This window comes from Gossypium hirsutum, chromosome A02, assembly GCF_007990345.1.
Source record: "Gossypium hirsutum isolate 1008001.06 chromosome A02, Gossypium_hirsutum_v2.1, whole genome shotgun sequence".
Classification (NCBI taxonomy): Eukaryota; Viridiplantae; Streptophyta; class Magnoliopsida; order Malvales; family Malvaceae; genus Gossypium; species Gossypium hirsutum.
The window spans coordinates 47,175,565-47,190,078 of record NC_053425.1 but is presented as its reverse complement, the minus strand read 5'-3'; positions in this window follow the sequence as shown (position 1 = coordinate 47,190,078).

Genomic DNA, 14,514 nt, shown 5'->3' with positions numbered 1-14,514 from the left:
AGCCGAACTTGGACTTGCTTAGTTACTTGAATAAATGTTTTGTATTTAAATGCTAGAATGTGAGTGTTGCCGTTTAGATGATTTGAAAAGAATAGGGTAGATGTTTGAATGTCTAAAGGTTCGGTATTGTACATGAATTCTAATGGTATGATTTTGTGAATGCCGAATGAGCTATCGGAGGTGTGGATGACTTTTATGCATGTGAGTGTGTGTATGCCATTTAGTTGGTGACATTCGGCATTTCTTAATTAACATTAGAGATGAGTGAATGAAATCGGCATGTGTATTTGTGAAAATGCCGAATGTGAACTTGGATAATATTGAGTAATGTATGTGCTTTAAAATGATGGAATGGAGTGGATGCTTTAAATGTGTTATGAACAATTATAAGTTAAATTAAGGTTTGCTAAATTACCATTGTCATTGCCGAATATACAAACATACATATGCATGTGTAATTGAAGTATGAATGTTTAGCAAGATGGTTAAACTAATTGATTTATTGATTAAGCACAAGGAGAATCAAGCAAAGGCAAAGAAAAGATCATCGAGTAGCCGAGTTGGAACCGTCTTACCCAACATAAAGTAAGTCATCAAGCATATATTTTGTATTGATCTAAATAGACATAATGTCTATGTAATTATGCCGAATGGAATGATAAATTTATATACATGTATGCATGTGGTGATGAAAGTGTTGAATGAAAAGAAAAGAGGTGAGAGGTATTGAGTTGTTGATCTCGGCACTAAGTGTGCGGGTATAAACATTTATGATCATGAGATTGGCACTAAGTGTGCGGGTTTAAATTGTTCAGCACTAAGTGTGCGAGTTTGATTATATAGCACTAAGTGTGCGAGTTGATTATATAGCACTGAGTGTGCGGACTTAATATATATATTTTTGAATCACTATGGGCACTAAGTGTGCGACATTATTGAGTTGATCACGGACAGCGGATCGGGTAAGTACCTTGAGTTCGTGACTACTAGGCGCTATGTTTATATTTGAAGTTGAGCTTGGTAAGTTTGAACCTATGTGACAATTATAATTGAAGTCACGTACATAAGATTTATCGTGGAATAGGTGAAAGGTCGTTTAGTTGTATGATGGTAACGAAAATAAAATGATGTATGAAAATGCCTCAAATATCCTATTGATTAGTATATGGAATGTGAATGCATGACTTGGTATGAGATTGAACCGATAGGCCTGAGGAACTATGGTATGGTTCGGTGTGGATGGAGTAACTAACCTCGTTCCATTTTGTTTCCTCTTGTGATAATGTTATTAATGTATGGTAGTGCATTGCTTATGACTTACTGAGTTATATACTCACTCAGTGTTTGCTTGTCGCCTACTTTAGGTTTCTTGGACTCGTCATTTTGCGTGCTTGGGACCGTCATCGAAGCCATCACACCGGCTAGCAACTTTTGGTATCTTCTTTTAGTCGGTCTAGGAGAACATTTTGGCATGTATAGGCTATTATGTTTTGTTGAAATTTGGTATGTAAAATTTTAGCCATGCGAAAATGGCATAAATGTTCGGTTGGATTTGGTTCTATGATGTTTGGACACAAGTCTTGGTAATTCGGTTTTGGTTGAGTATCGGTTGAGGCCTACTCGGTTATTATGCCATATGTCATGGTTGATTATTTTGGTGTTAAAATTCATGATATGGCAATAGTGTAGTAGGGAGATGTTTGATAATGATTAGCCTTTGGCATGGCTAGACATGATTATAAATTGGGGATATGTATGATGAATTACTGGTTAGATCAAGGAGAAATCACGAAATAGGCATAGTTGTTTTAGTAACAGATGCTGGCAGCAGCAGTGATGTGAGATTGAAAAATCACTAAAAACAGTAGGAATGGAATTAATTAATGAATAAATTATGTAATCGAAGCTCGATGAGTCTACTTTCATATAGAAGAAACGAAACGACCATGTGAGCTGTATGTTAGGAGATAAGTAAACTCTTGTGAAGCAGGGCCAGAGCGATTTCTGGATTTCCTGTTCCGACTTTGGAAATTCCTTATAAATTAACCAGAGATAATTAGGAGTCATGCCATATATGTATAGATTCCTCTCTGAGTCTAGTTTCTAGAGAAACAAATGGCATCAGTATTGAAGCTCTGTGCAGGGAGATATCCAAGTCGTAATGCGCAAAGGTCAGTGTAGTCGACCCCTGTAACATGGGAGACTTTGACTAATAAACTGTACTAATTGGCCTGACCAAAAATTTTACAAAAAAATATGTAGATGGGCATATGAGTCTAGTTTCAGGGAAAATTTACAGAACTGGATTTCGAGTTTCAGAACTCAAGATATGAATTTTAAAGCGACTAGTACGCAGATTGGCAGCTTGTCTGGAAATTTTTTTTTTAAGTGGTTTGAAGTCTATTAACACCTCGTGTTCGACTCCGACGACGGTCTCGGGCTCGGGGTGTTACATTTGATTGGTATCAGAGCTATGGTTTAGTCGGTTCTAGGACTACCATAGCACGTATGAGTCTAGCTATACATGCCAAATATGTTAATGTTTAAATGTGTGATGACTTCTGACGGTTAAAATTTTTTTTTGTTTTGATTAGTAAATGGATCCCGGTGTAGAGAGAACCTTGGCGGATGACGTTGAAAGCGTAGCGGCTGCTCCTGCACAAGGGACGCCGCCTGTTGAACCTCAGTCATCTGCGAATAATCAAGGTGAGGGGGCTAAACAAGCCTTCTTTACCATGATGAATGAGTGGGTCGCGCAATATGCCTGAACCAATCCGGCTGTCCAACAATTCCCGAATTTGAATAATCCACCCCAAGAGCCCGTAATGCCATCAGTTACTGATCTTGTGAGGCTGAGTAAACCACTTGTAGACTTGATTAGGAAGCGCGGGGCTGAGGAGTTCAAGGCCATAGTTACTGATGATGCCGAAAGGGCCGAGTTCTGGCTTGATAACACCATTCGGGTGTTCGATGAACTGTCATGCACACCCGATGAATATCTAAAGTGTGCTATATCTTTGTTGCGAGACTCATCCTACTATTGGTGGAGGACCTTGATTTCCATAGTCCCAAACGAACGAGTTACTTGGGATTTCTTCCAAGCGGAATTTCGAAAGAAATATATTAGTCAACGGTTCATCGATCAAAAGCGTAAGGAATTCTTGGAACTCAAGCAAGGCCGTATGACAGTATCTGAATACGAACATGAATTCGTAAGACTCAGTAGGTATGCCCGGGAGTGTGTAGCTGATGAGGTTGCTATGTGCAAAAGATTCGAAGAAGGATTGAATGAAGATTTAAAGCTATTAGTGGGTATTTTGGAGATAAAAGAATTCGTGACACTAGTCGAACGAGCCTGCAAGGCGGAATAACTTGGAAAGGGGAAGAAGAAGGCTGAATTTGAAGCTAGAGACTATCGTAAAAGATCGACGGGTAAAGCTCCGTTCTCAGCTGTAAAGAAGTTCAGGGAGGACACTAATAAGTCGAGGATGACTGCGGGAATTTCCATCAGAGCACGACCATCGACGGACTCCCGAGCTACTTCGGTAGCTAGTGTGGGCAATAATCGTCTAGAGAAACCTGAATATCCCCAATGTGGAAGACGACACATAGGTGAATGTTGGGGTAAGTCTATTAACAGGGCCTGTTACGGATGCGGTTCAAAGGACCACTTCATTAGAGATTGCACGGAGCTGGATGAGAAGAATAAAATTCAAGGTGCAAGACCTAGTGGAGTGACAACTAGAGGTAGACCACCGAGAATTTTAGGAGGTAGGGTGGTAGTCAGAGAGGGGCCTCTGATACGGCTGTTCGAGCCGAGAACCGTACTCCTGCTAGAGCATATGCCATTCGCGCACGAGAGGAGGCATCCTCCCCTGACGTCATCACTAGTACCTTCACTCTCTTTGATACTAATGTGATTGCATTGATTGACCCTGGCTCTACTCATTCATATGTATGTGAAACCTTAGCATCCAGTAAGACTCTACCTGTTGAGTCTACTGAGTTCGTAATTCGGGTGTCAAATCCCTTGGGTCGTTACGTGCTTGTCGACAAAGTGTGTAAGAAATGTCCCCTAGTAATTCGAGGTTTCTGTTTTCCGGCGGACTTGATGCTTTTGCCGTTTGACGAATTTGATGTTATTCTTGGTTTGGATTGGTTGACCGCGCATGATGCGGTTGTGAATTGCAAAAGCAAGACTATTGATTTGAGGTGCGCAAATAACGAGATAATCCGAGTTGAGTCTACGGACTTAAGGGGGTTGCCAGCTGTAATATCAGCAATGTTGGCCCAGAAATATGTAAGAAAAGGGTGCGAAGCATACCTTGCGTATGTACTTGATGACAAAGAGTTAGAAAAGAAACCCGAATCTGTGCCGGTGGTTTGTGAATACCCGGATGTTTTTCCTGAAGAGTTACCGGGTTTGCCACCTATTCGGGAGATAGAGTTTGGTATTGAGCTTGTACCTGGAACTACGCCAATTTCGATAGCTCCGTATCGTATGGCACTAACCGAGTTAAAAGAATTGAAAGCTCAATTGCAAGAGTTGACGGATAGAGGTTTCGCTCGACCAAGTTTCTCACCTTGGGGTGCACCAGTATTGTTCGTGAAAAAGAAGGACGGAACCATGAGGTTGTGCATTGACTATCGTCAACTGAATAAAGTGACGATAAAGAATAAATATCCGTTACCGCGTATTGATGATTTGTTTGATCAATTAAAGGGAGCATCAGTGTTTTCAAAGATAGATTTGAGATCGGGTTATTATCAGTTGCGGATTCGAGATTCGGACGTACCCAAAACTGCTTTCAGAACGAGGTACGGTCACTACGAGTTCTTAGTGATGCCGTTCGGGCTCACTAATGCCCCTGCGGTATTTATGGATTTGATGAATCGGATCTTCAGACCATATTTGGATCGGTTCGTAGTTGTGTTCATTGATGACATCTTGGTCTATTCAAGAGATGAGACCGAACATGCTGAACACTTGAGATTAGTGATGCAAATTTTGCGGGATAAGCAGTTATATGCGAAGTTCAGTAAGTGTGAGTTCTGGTTGAGAGAGGTTAGCTTCTTGGGTCATGTGGTATCCGCAACGGGTATTCGAGTTGACCTGAGCAAAATTTCAGCCATACTTAACTGGAAGCCTCCAAGAAATGTTACCGAAGTTCGGAGCTTCCTGGGGCTCGCAGGTTATTACCGACGATTTGTAAAAGGTTTCTCGATGATAGCCACACCAATGACAAAGCTACTTCAAAAGGATGCTAAGTTCGAATGGACAGAGAAATGTCAGAAAAGCTTCGATCAATTGAAAACTCATTTGACTGAAGCTCCAATTTTAGTGCAACCCGAATCAGGCAAAGAGTTTGTCATTTATAGTGACGCATCCCTACTCGGGTTGGGTTGCGTATTGATGCAAGAAGGCCGAGTTGTGGCCTATGCGTCGAGACAATTGAAGCCACACGAGAGAAATTATCCAACCCATGATCTCGAACTAGCCGCCATCGTATTAGCTTTGAAAATATGGCGACATTACTTGTTTGGCGAAAAGTGCCATGTATTTTCGGATCACAAAAGTCTCAAATATTTGATGACTCAAAGAGACTTAAATCTGCGACAAAGACGTTGGCTTGAGTTGTTGAAAGATTACGAGCTTGTCATTGATTACCACCCGAGAAAGGCTAATGTGGTTGCGGACGCCTTAAGCCGAAAATCGCTGTTTGCTTTACGAGCGATGAATGTGCACTTGTTTATTCTACCCGACAATATGTTAGTAGCTGAATTAAAGGCCAAACCATTATTGATTCATCAAATTCGTGAAGCTCAGAAAGTCGACGATGAATTGGTTGCAAAACGGGCTGAATGTGTTCCGAATATGGAATCCGAATTTCAAATTGATGATGACGATTGTTTGAGATTCAGAAGTCGTTTGTGTGTTCCAAGGAATTCGGAACTCATTTCGATGATTCTGAACGAAGCCCATTGTAGCCGAATGTCAATTCACCCGGGGAGTACGAAAATGTACAATGATTTGAAACATCGGTTTTGGTGGCATGGTATGAAACGGGACATCTCCGACTTTGTTTCGAGATGTTTAATATGTCAACAAGTGAAAGCAGAACATCAAGTGCCTTCAGGATTACTTCAGCCGATCATGATACCCGAGTGGAAATGGGATCGAGTCACAATGGACTTTGTGTCCGACTGCCATTGTCAGCAAGTAAGAAGGATATGATTTGGGTTGTTGTTGATAGACTGACTAAGTCGGCTCACTTTATCCCCGTGCGTACGGATTTTTCATTGGATAAATTAGCCGAATTGTATGTTTCTCAGATTGTGAGATTACACGGGGTACCTATTTCTATCGTGTCGGATAGAGATCCGAGATTCACCTCACGATTTTGGAAGAAATTGCAAGAAGCCTTGGGTACCAAGCTGCATTTTAGCACCGCTTTTCATCCCCAAACCGATGGTCAATCCGAGCGGATAATTCAGATACTCGAGGATATGCTGAGATGCTGCATCCTTGAGTTTAGTGGTTCATGGGAACGATATTTACCTTTGATTGATTTCACTTACAACAATAGTTTTCAATCAAGTATTAAGATGGCACCTTACGAGGCTTTGTACGGTCGTAAATGCCGTACACCATTGTTTTGGACTGAGCTCGGTGAAAGTAAAATTTTCGGAGTCGATTTGATTAAAGATGCCGAACAGAAAGTAAGGGTAATCCGTGAAAGTCTAAAGGCAGCCACAGATCGTCAGAAATCGTATGCGGATTTGAAACGAAAAGACATTGAATATCAGGTGGGAGATAAAGTATTTCTTAAAGTTTCGCCTTGGAAAAAAGTACTCAGATTTGGACGAAAGGGCAAGTTGAGTCCGAGATTCATTGGGCCATACGAAATATCCGAACGAGTCGGTCCAGTTGCGTATCGATTGATTTTACCCCCTGAACTTGAAAAGATTCACGACGTCTTTCATGTTTCGATGCTTCGACGCTATAGATCTGATCCTTCGCACATAATTAGTCCGTCGGAGGTTGAAATTCAAGCCGATATGAGTTATGAAGAAGAGCCGATGCGTATCCTAGCTCGTGAAGTGAAGGAGTTGCGAAACAAAAGGGTTCCGTTAGTAAAGGTGTTATGGCTCAAACACGGGATCGAGGAAGCTACTTGGGAAACCGAGAGCTCGATGAAAGAACGATACCCAAACCTATTTACCGGTAAGATTTTCGGGGACGAAAATTTCTTGAGTGGGGGAGAGTTGTGACAGCCCAAAATTGACCCTAGTCGGGGAGTGGTTTTGGGACCACAAAACCGAGTCATACTAATAATTAGCCATCATATTTTATGTTTATTATATGTATATATGCATGTGTGAAAATTTCATGTTTGAATTTTGTTAATTGTAAGTGAATTTTATTAAATAGGACTTATGTGAGAAAATTTAGAAATGTGCTAGGCAAATGTGAAGTGGCCTATTAATGCATGTTATGAAAATGATGGGTTTGCATGTCAAATTACCCAAAATTTGAGCTAGTGGCCGGCCATGCTATGAGTGGAAACATGTTGGGAACATGTTGGCTTAGTGAGGTATGTTAGAAAAAAATAAAATAGGGAGTATGGGTAATAAAGAAATAAAAACAAAAAAATGTGTGGTTGTCCCCCCCCATGGCCGTGAGCTAAAGAAAAGAAAAAGAAAGGATAATAGAAAAACAAAAGAAAGACAAAATGTTGGTTTCATCTTCTCCCTTAGTAGCCGAACTTTAAAGAAGAAAATGGATATAGCATTCGGCCATCTTAAGCTTAAAACAAGGTTAGTAATTCATGTTAGATTTTGAAATTTTAGCTTATTTTAAGTTAGTTACTAAGTTCCTTACTTTGCCCATGTTAAAAATTTGGATTTGGGTGGTGAATGGAGCATTCGGCCATGGTGGTTAATGAAGAGATTTGATTATTTTCTTTATGTTTTAATGAATAAATGTTGATGAGAGATGTTTGATCTAGTTAAAAATTTAATTTGATAGTATTTATATGTGTAATAGCCGAACTTGGACTTGCTTAGTTACTTGAATAAATGTTTTGTATTTAAATGCTAGAATGTGAGTGTTGCCGTTTAGATGATTTGAAAAGAATAGGGTAGATGTTTGAATGTCTAAAGGTTCGGTATTGTACATGAATTCTAATGGTATGATTTTGTGAATGCCGAATGAGCTATCGGAGGTGTGGATGACTTTTATGCATGTGAGTGTGTGTATGCCATTTAGTTGGTGACATTCGGCATTTCTTAATTAACATTAGAGATGAGTGAATGAAATCGGCATGTGTATTTGTGAAAATGCCGAATGTGAACTTGGATAATATTGAGTAATGTATGTGCTTTAAAATGATGGAATGGAGTGGATGCTTTAAATGTGTTATGAACAATTATAAGTTAAATTAAGGTTTGCTAAATTACCATTGTCATTGCCGAATATACAAACATACATATGCATGTGTAATTGAAGTATGAATGTTTAGCAAGATGGTTAAACTAATTGATTTATTGATTAAGCACAAGGAGAATCAAGCAAAGGCAAAGAAAAGATCATCGAGTAGCCGAGTTGGAACCGTCTTACCCAACATAAAGTAAGTCATCAAGCATATATTTTGTATTGATCTAAATAGACATAATGTCTATGTAATTATGCCGAATGGAATGATAAATTTATATACATGTATGCATGTGGTGATGAAAGTGTTGAATGAAAAGAAAAGAGGTGAGAGGTATTGAGTTGTTGATCTCGGCACTAAGTGTGCGGGTATAAACATTTATGATCATGAGATTGGCACTAAGTGTGCGGGTTTAAATTGTTCAGCACTAAGTGTGCGAGTTTGATTATATAGCACTAAGTGTGCGAGTTGATTATATAGCACTGAGTGTGCGGACTTAATATATATATTTTTGAATCACTATGGGCACTAAGTGTGCGACATTATTGAGTTGATCACGGACAGCGGATCGGGTAAGTACCTTGAGTTCGTGACTACTAGGCGCTATGTTTATATTTGAAGTTGAGCTTGGTAAGTTTGAACCTATGTGACAATTATAATTGAAGTCACGTACATAAGATTTATCGTGGAATAGGTGAAAGGTCGTTTAGTTGTATGATGGTAACGAAAATAAAATGATGTATGAAAATGCCTCAAATATCCTATTGATTAGTATATGGAATGTGAATGCATGACTTGGTATGAGATTGAACCGATAGGCCTGAGGAACTATGGTATGGTTCGGTGTGGATGGAGTAACTAACCTCGTTCCATTTTGTTTCCTCTTGTGATAATGTTATTAATGTATGGTAGTGCATTGCTTATGACTTACTGAGTTATATACTCACTCAGTGTTTGCTTGTCGCCTACTTTAGGTTTCTTGGACTCGTCATTTTGCGTGCTTGGGACCGTCATCGAAGCCATCACACCGGCTAGCAACTTTTGGTATCTTCTTTTAGTCGGTCTAGGAGAACATTTTGGCATGTATAGGCTATTATGTTTTGTTGAAATTTGGTATGTAAAATTTTAGCCATGCGAAAATGGCATAAATGTTCGGTTGGATTTGGTTCTATGATGTTTGGACACAAGTCTTGGTAATTCGGTTTTGGTTGAGTATCGGTTGAGGCCTACTCGGTTATTATGCCATATGTCATGGTTGATTATTTTGGTGTTAAAATTCATGATATGGCAATAGTGTAGTAGGGAGATGTTTGATAATGATTAGCCTTTGGCATGGCTAGACATGATTATAAATTGGGGATATGTATGATGAATTACTGGTTAGATCAAGGAGAAATCACAAAATAGGCATAGTTGTTTTAGTAACAGATGCTGGCAGCAGCAGTGACGTGAGATTGAAAAATCACTAAAAACAGTAGGAATGGAATTAATTAATGAATAAATTATGTAATCGAAGCTCGATGAGTCTACTTTCATAATGAAGAAACGAAACGACCATGTGAGCTGTATGTTAGGAGATAAGTAAACTCTTGTGAAGCAGGGCCAGAGCGATTTCTGGATTTCCTGTTCCGACTTTGGAAATTCCTTATAAATTAACCAGAGATAATTAGGAGTCATGCCATATATGTATAGATTCCTCTCTGAGTCTAGTTTCTAGAGAAACAAACGGCATCAGTATTGAAGCTCTGTGCAGGGAGATATCCAAGTCGTAATGCGCAAAGGTCAGTGTAGTCGACCCCTGTAACATGGGAGACTTTGACTAATAAACTGTACTAATTGGCCCAACCAGAAATTTTACAAAAAATATGTAGATGGGAATATGAGTATAGTTTCAGGGAAAATTTACGGAACTGGATTTTGAGTTTCAGAACTCAAGATATGAATTTTAAAGCGACTAGTACGCAGATTGGCAGCTTGTCTGGAAAATTTTTTTTTAAGTGGTTTGAAGTCTGTTAACACCTCGTGTTCGACTCCGACGACGGTCTCAGGCTCGGGGTGTTACACTTCCTCTCCCCGTCCCTCTACTTTTTCACCCAACCAAACATACCCTAAGTATTTTCGATCCTTGATTGGTGGTTAATCTTCTTCTTAAGGGTTAGATTCTAAATCTTTCATCTTGGTTTCCCCCACCTTTTATCCATATCCCTTTTAGAACTGTAAAACTCTTATATAAACTTAGAATTGTAAGCCAAGATCTATCATGTTAGGTCATCATGAACAAAACTAGATATGGAAACGTACTTAAATCCATCGGTATCTTGAAATCTTCATTTTCTGCAGTTTTTTATATTCTAAATTAACACACAAGCATTTTAGAGAAGGTGACTGTATCTTTTCTGAAGAATAGACATAAAAAAAGTTACCGATGTATAACTTGGAGACCATAACCTTCATATATAACCTTTGCACATTAACCTTCATTTTTAATCAACTCATCGTCAATTAGAAATTAGTTATTAGACTATCTACACATATTTGACCCATACATTATTTAATAAATTAAACCCAATAAACTTCAGTCAAATTAGATTACTTTTAATTTGGACCAACCTTTTATGATAGTAAATAATAACATGTAATTATTCTTATTATATATGTGATGTCTATATTGTCTAACCATCTCCCACTTGGGTCGCATATATAATTATAACCTTATAATTACATGTCATTATGTAATATTATGAGCTCAAAAACTTTACAATCATATCCAAAAGGTATTTTGAACAATCTTGTCCATTAATCATGTTAACATAGAACCAATATGACTTTCATTACATATATCGTAACTAAATCCATCATTGATCAGATATATTAACAAAATCTTTTCTATTCAACTTTCCAATAACCTAACATCTCATTTCTATTCAATTTTCCAATAACATGACATCTTAATGGGTTGATACTTTTGTGAAATCTAAAATTTCAAAAGTGGAGAAACCTCACCGAACATTACAGAGGGCTACAAATCAGCTGTAAGAATTGTTTGATGGCTTTTATTGCCTAGAGTAAGGGTCAACATGGGTTCAAAATCACTTTCACTATTATTTATCATGTTGGCGTTGTTTTAAAGCAAAAAAGTCAATGTTTAAACAATTGAGATTCAACATCTTGTAAACTTCAAGCGATAAGAGAAGTTCTCATGATAGTGCTTTCCTTGAATTCCAAAACTCATCTATTCCTTCTATTTGACTTTAGAATTTTTTAACTTGTTGCAAGGAAAATAAGAGCATTGGAGTTGGAAGCATTAACCACAGATTGAGGACATTAAAAATCTTTTCTATCTCCTACAATCTGTATAGTGCAACAACAATAAAAGCTTAATAATAGAGGAAATGTGAGCAGATGCAGCTTCGCAAATGAGATTAACCTTCACATATGCTGCTTGTTTTATCGTACAAAAAAATCAAATAGCCATATGTTAAAAGGTTTAAATATCTATATTTATTTTTTAAATTTAATTAACAAAATGTTTTTGTCTAATTTATTGTTTGTACATATTTATATATCAACATTATGTCAAATATAAATACATAAAATTATTAAGTATTGAGTGCAGTGATAAATCTATAGAAATGTCATTTTTGGAAGGGTGAATCATAAAATCTGAAAGGATTAATTTTCATCAACAATAAAACATAGATAAAAAACTGAAAAAAGAAAAACAAAATCCATAAATAATTAAAGCTTCTTTTACATTTATGAATTGTTGACATAGAGATACAATAATAATGAGGAGATATAGAGGAGAGTGTGGTGGTTGCTTGATATGTTGTAATTTGATATGTCAAATTAGGCTTTCTAGTATGTTTAAAGAGCTTGTTTTCGAGCAATTTATATGTTTTTTTTGTGTTTTTACTTAGTTTTTATTATTTTCCTTAATAAGTAAAATAGTGTGTTTTATGCTATTTTTAAGACCCAAAATGGCCAAATGCGCTATAAGGACCCTAACAGTTGATTAAGTATTGTAGGAAGTCGACGGTGGCCCAAACGTGAACAAAAATATCACCTAGAAGGGAGGTATCATGATATCGAAGCATGAAAGTCATGATACCCTTGAAAATTTTGAAATGAAGAGAATTGAGACCATCTATAGTAGTATCGCGATACCACTGTCGTGAGAAGACAAAAAATGACCACAAGGGTAGTCCTTGTCCAACATGTCCCCCAACCAAAATTAGACAATTAGGGGCAATTTAGTCAATATTTTTATATGTGAACTCTGCTAAAATAGGCCAAATTGGTTGAGAAAAAACACACATTTCACATTTTAGGTTTTTCAAGATTGTTCTTTTCATCTTTTAGGGTTTAGTTTTCTTTTCATAGTGTAATGACCTAAAATTCACGGGTACCGAAAAAGTGAGCTATAGGGCCTCCGTCTTAGTAAACCGAGTCATAAATATTATTAAAAGTAATTATGAGTTTAGTTGTGTGCTTAACTAAGATTTAATTAGGTGAATTTAGTCTAATTAAGAATAATTAGGAAAAAGGATTAAATAGAATAAGGTGTAAAAGTTGAATTATAAATTAAAAGAAATCATAAAGGACAATTAAGCCACATTTTGTATATGACGCGGCAAACATTGAAACAAACTTTGTTAAGTTATATATTATAAATATATTATTTTAGTTGTAAATTGTATTGAATTAATTTAAAATGATTATATTATAAGATTTTTATATGACCAATAAGTTATGATTTTGACAAATGGATGGTGATAAAATAATACATGTGTAATTAAAATATGTATACAATTGTAGTTTATAGATTTAATCTTCTTATTAATTAATCATAAGATATTTATTATTTATTATCTATTATTATTAAATTAAAAGATATTTAATAATTAAATAATTAGTATAAGATTTTTTTTGGTTGATAATAAATTATGATTTTGCCAAGTGTATAGTAAAGATAAAATACAAGTATATTAATTTAAGTATGTACATTTATAATATTTTTATTTAATTAGTAAATAGATATTTATTATTTATTATTATTAAGTTAAAATATAATTATTAATTAAATAATTATATTATAAGATTTTTTTTATTATTAATAAATTGAATGGTCACAATTGTAATCTAGATATTTGTTATTAAATAGATATTTATTATAATTATTAATTAAATTAATTATAATATAAAGTAAATGAAATAAAAGAAACAAAAGCATAAAACAAAAGAAACAAAGCTAAAAAGAATCGGAAAGCATTCCAACAGGGGAAGGAAAGAAAGAAGAAAAGAGAGAAAAAGGAAAAATTAGGGTTTGAAAGCTTTAAGCTTTAATTGGTAAGTCAATGAAGTCATTTTTTCTTAATTTTAATGTTTTAGAAGCTTTAGAACAAAGTTTTATTGAAATTAAGTTAGAGTTTTGGAAGTTTTTAGGTTTTTGAACATAGTTCATGTTGAACAAAATAATGAATTAGGGATTTAATTGAATGAATTTTAAGTTAGAATTGATTAAAGGATTAAATTGTAAATTAGGCTATAAGTTTTGTGTTGTAGGGATTAAATTGAAAGAAGTTTTAAATTAGGGTTTTATTATGAACATTAGATAGTTAAATAGAATATGAAAGGAAATTGAATAGAAATAAAGTATGAATTGAGTTAGAAAAGTAAATGAGTTAATTAGGATTAAATAGGAATTAGGGTATAAATTGGATAGAAATTCAGTTATTATTATTAATTAGTGTTGTAATTAATAGTGTAAATTATTATTATTTTCGTAGCTAGCAAAAAACCTGAGGCATTAGCACAAAAAGGAAAGGAGAAAGTTATTGAGGAGTAATCGCGAAATCCGGGTTGTATTACTATAATTCAAGTTATTCATTATTTAATATTTATTTTGATATTTATATTTAATAAGTGAATATGAGGTAAGTGTTAATATTGAGATGAATGAAAGTTGATATTGAATTAATAGTATTTTTGAATTGAATTTGAATGATTTGTGATCAAAATTGAAAGTGAAAGTGAAATTGAAATTGAAAGTGATATGAATTATGAATTGAAAATCCCT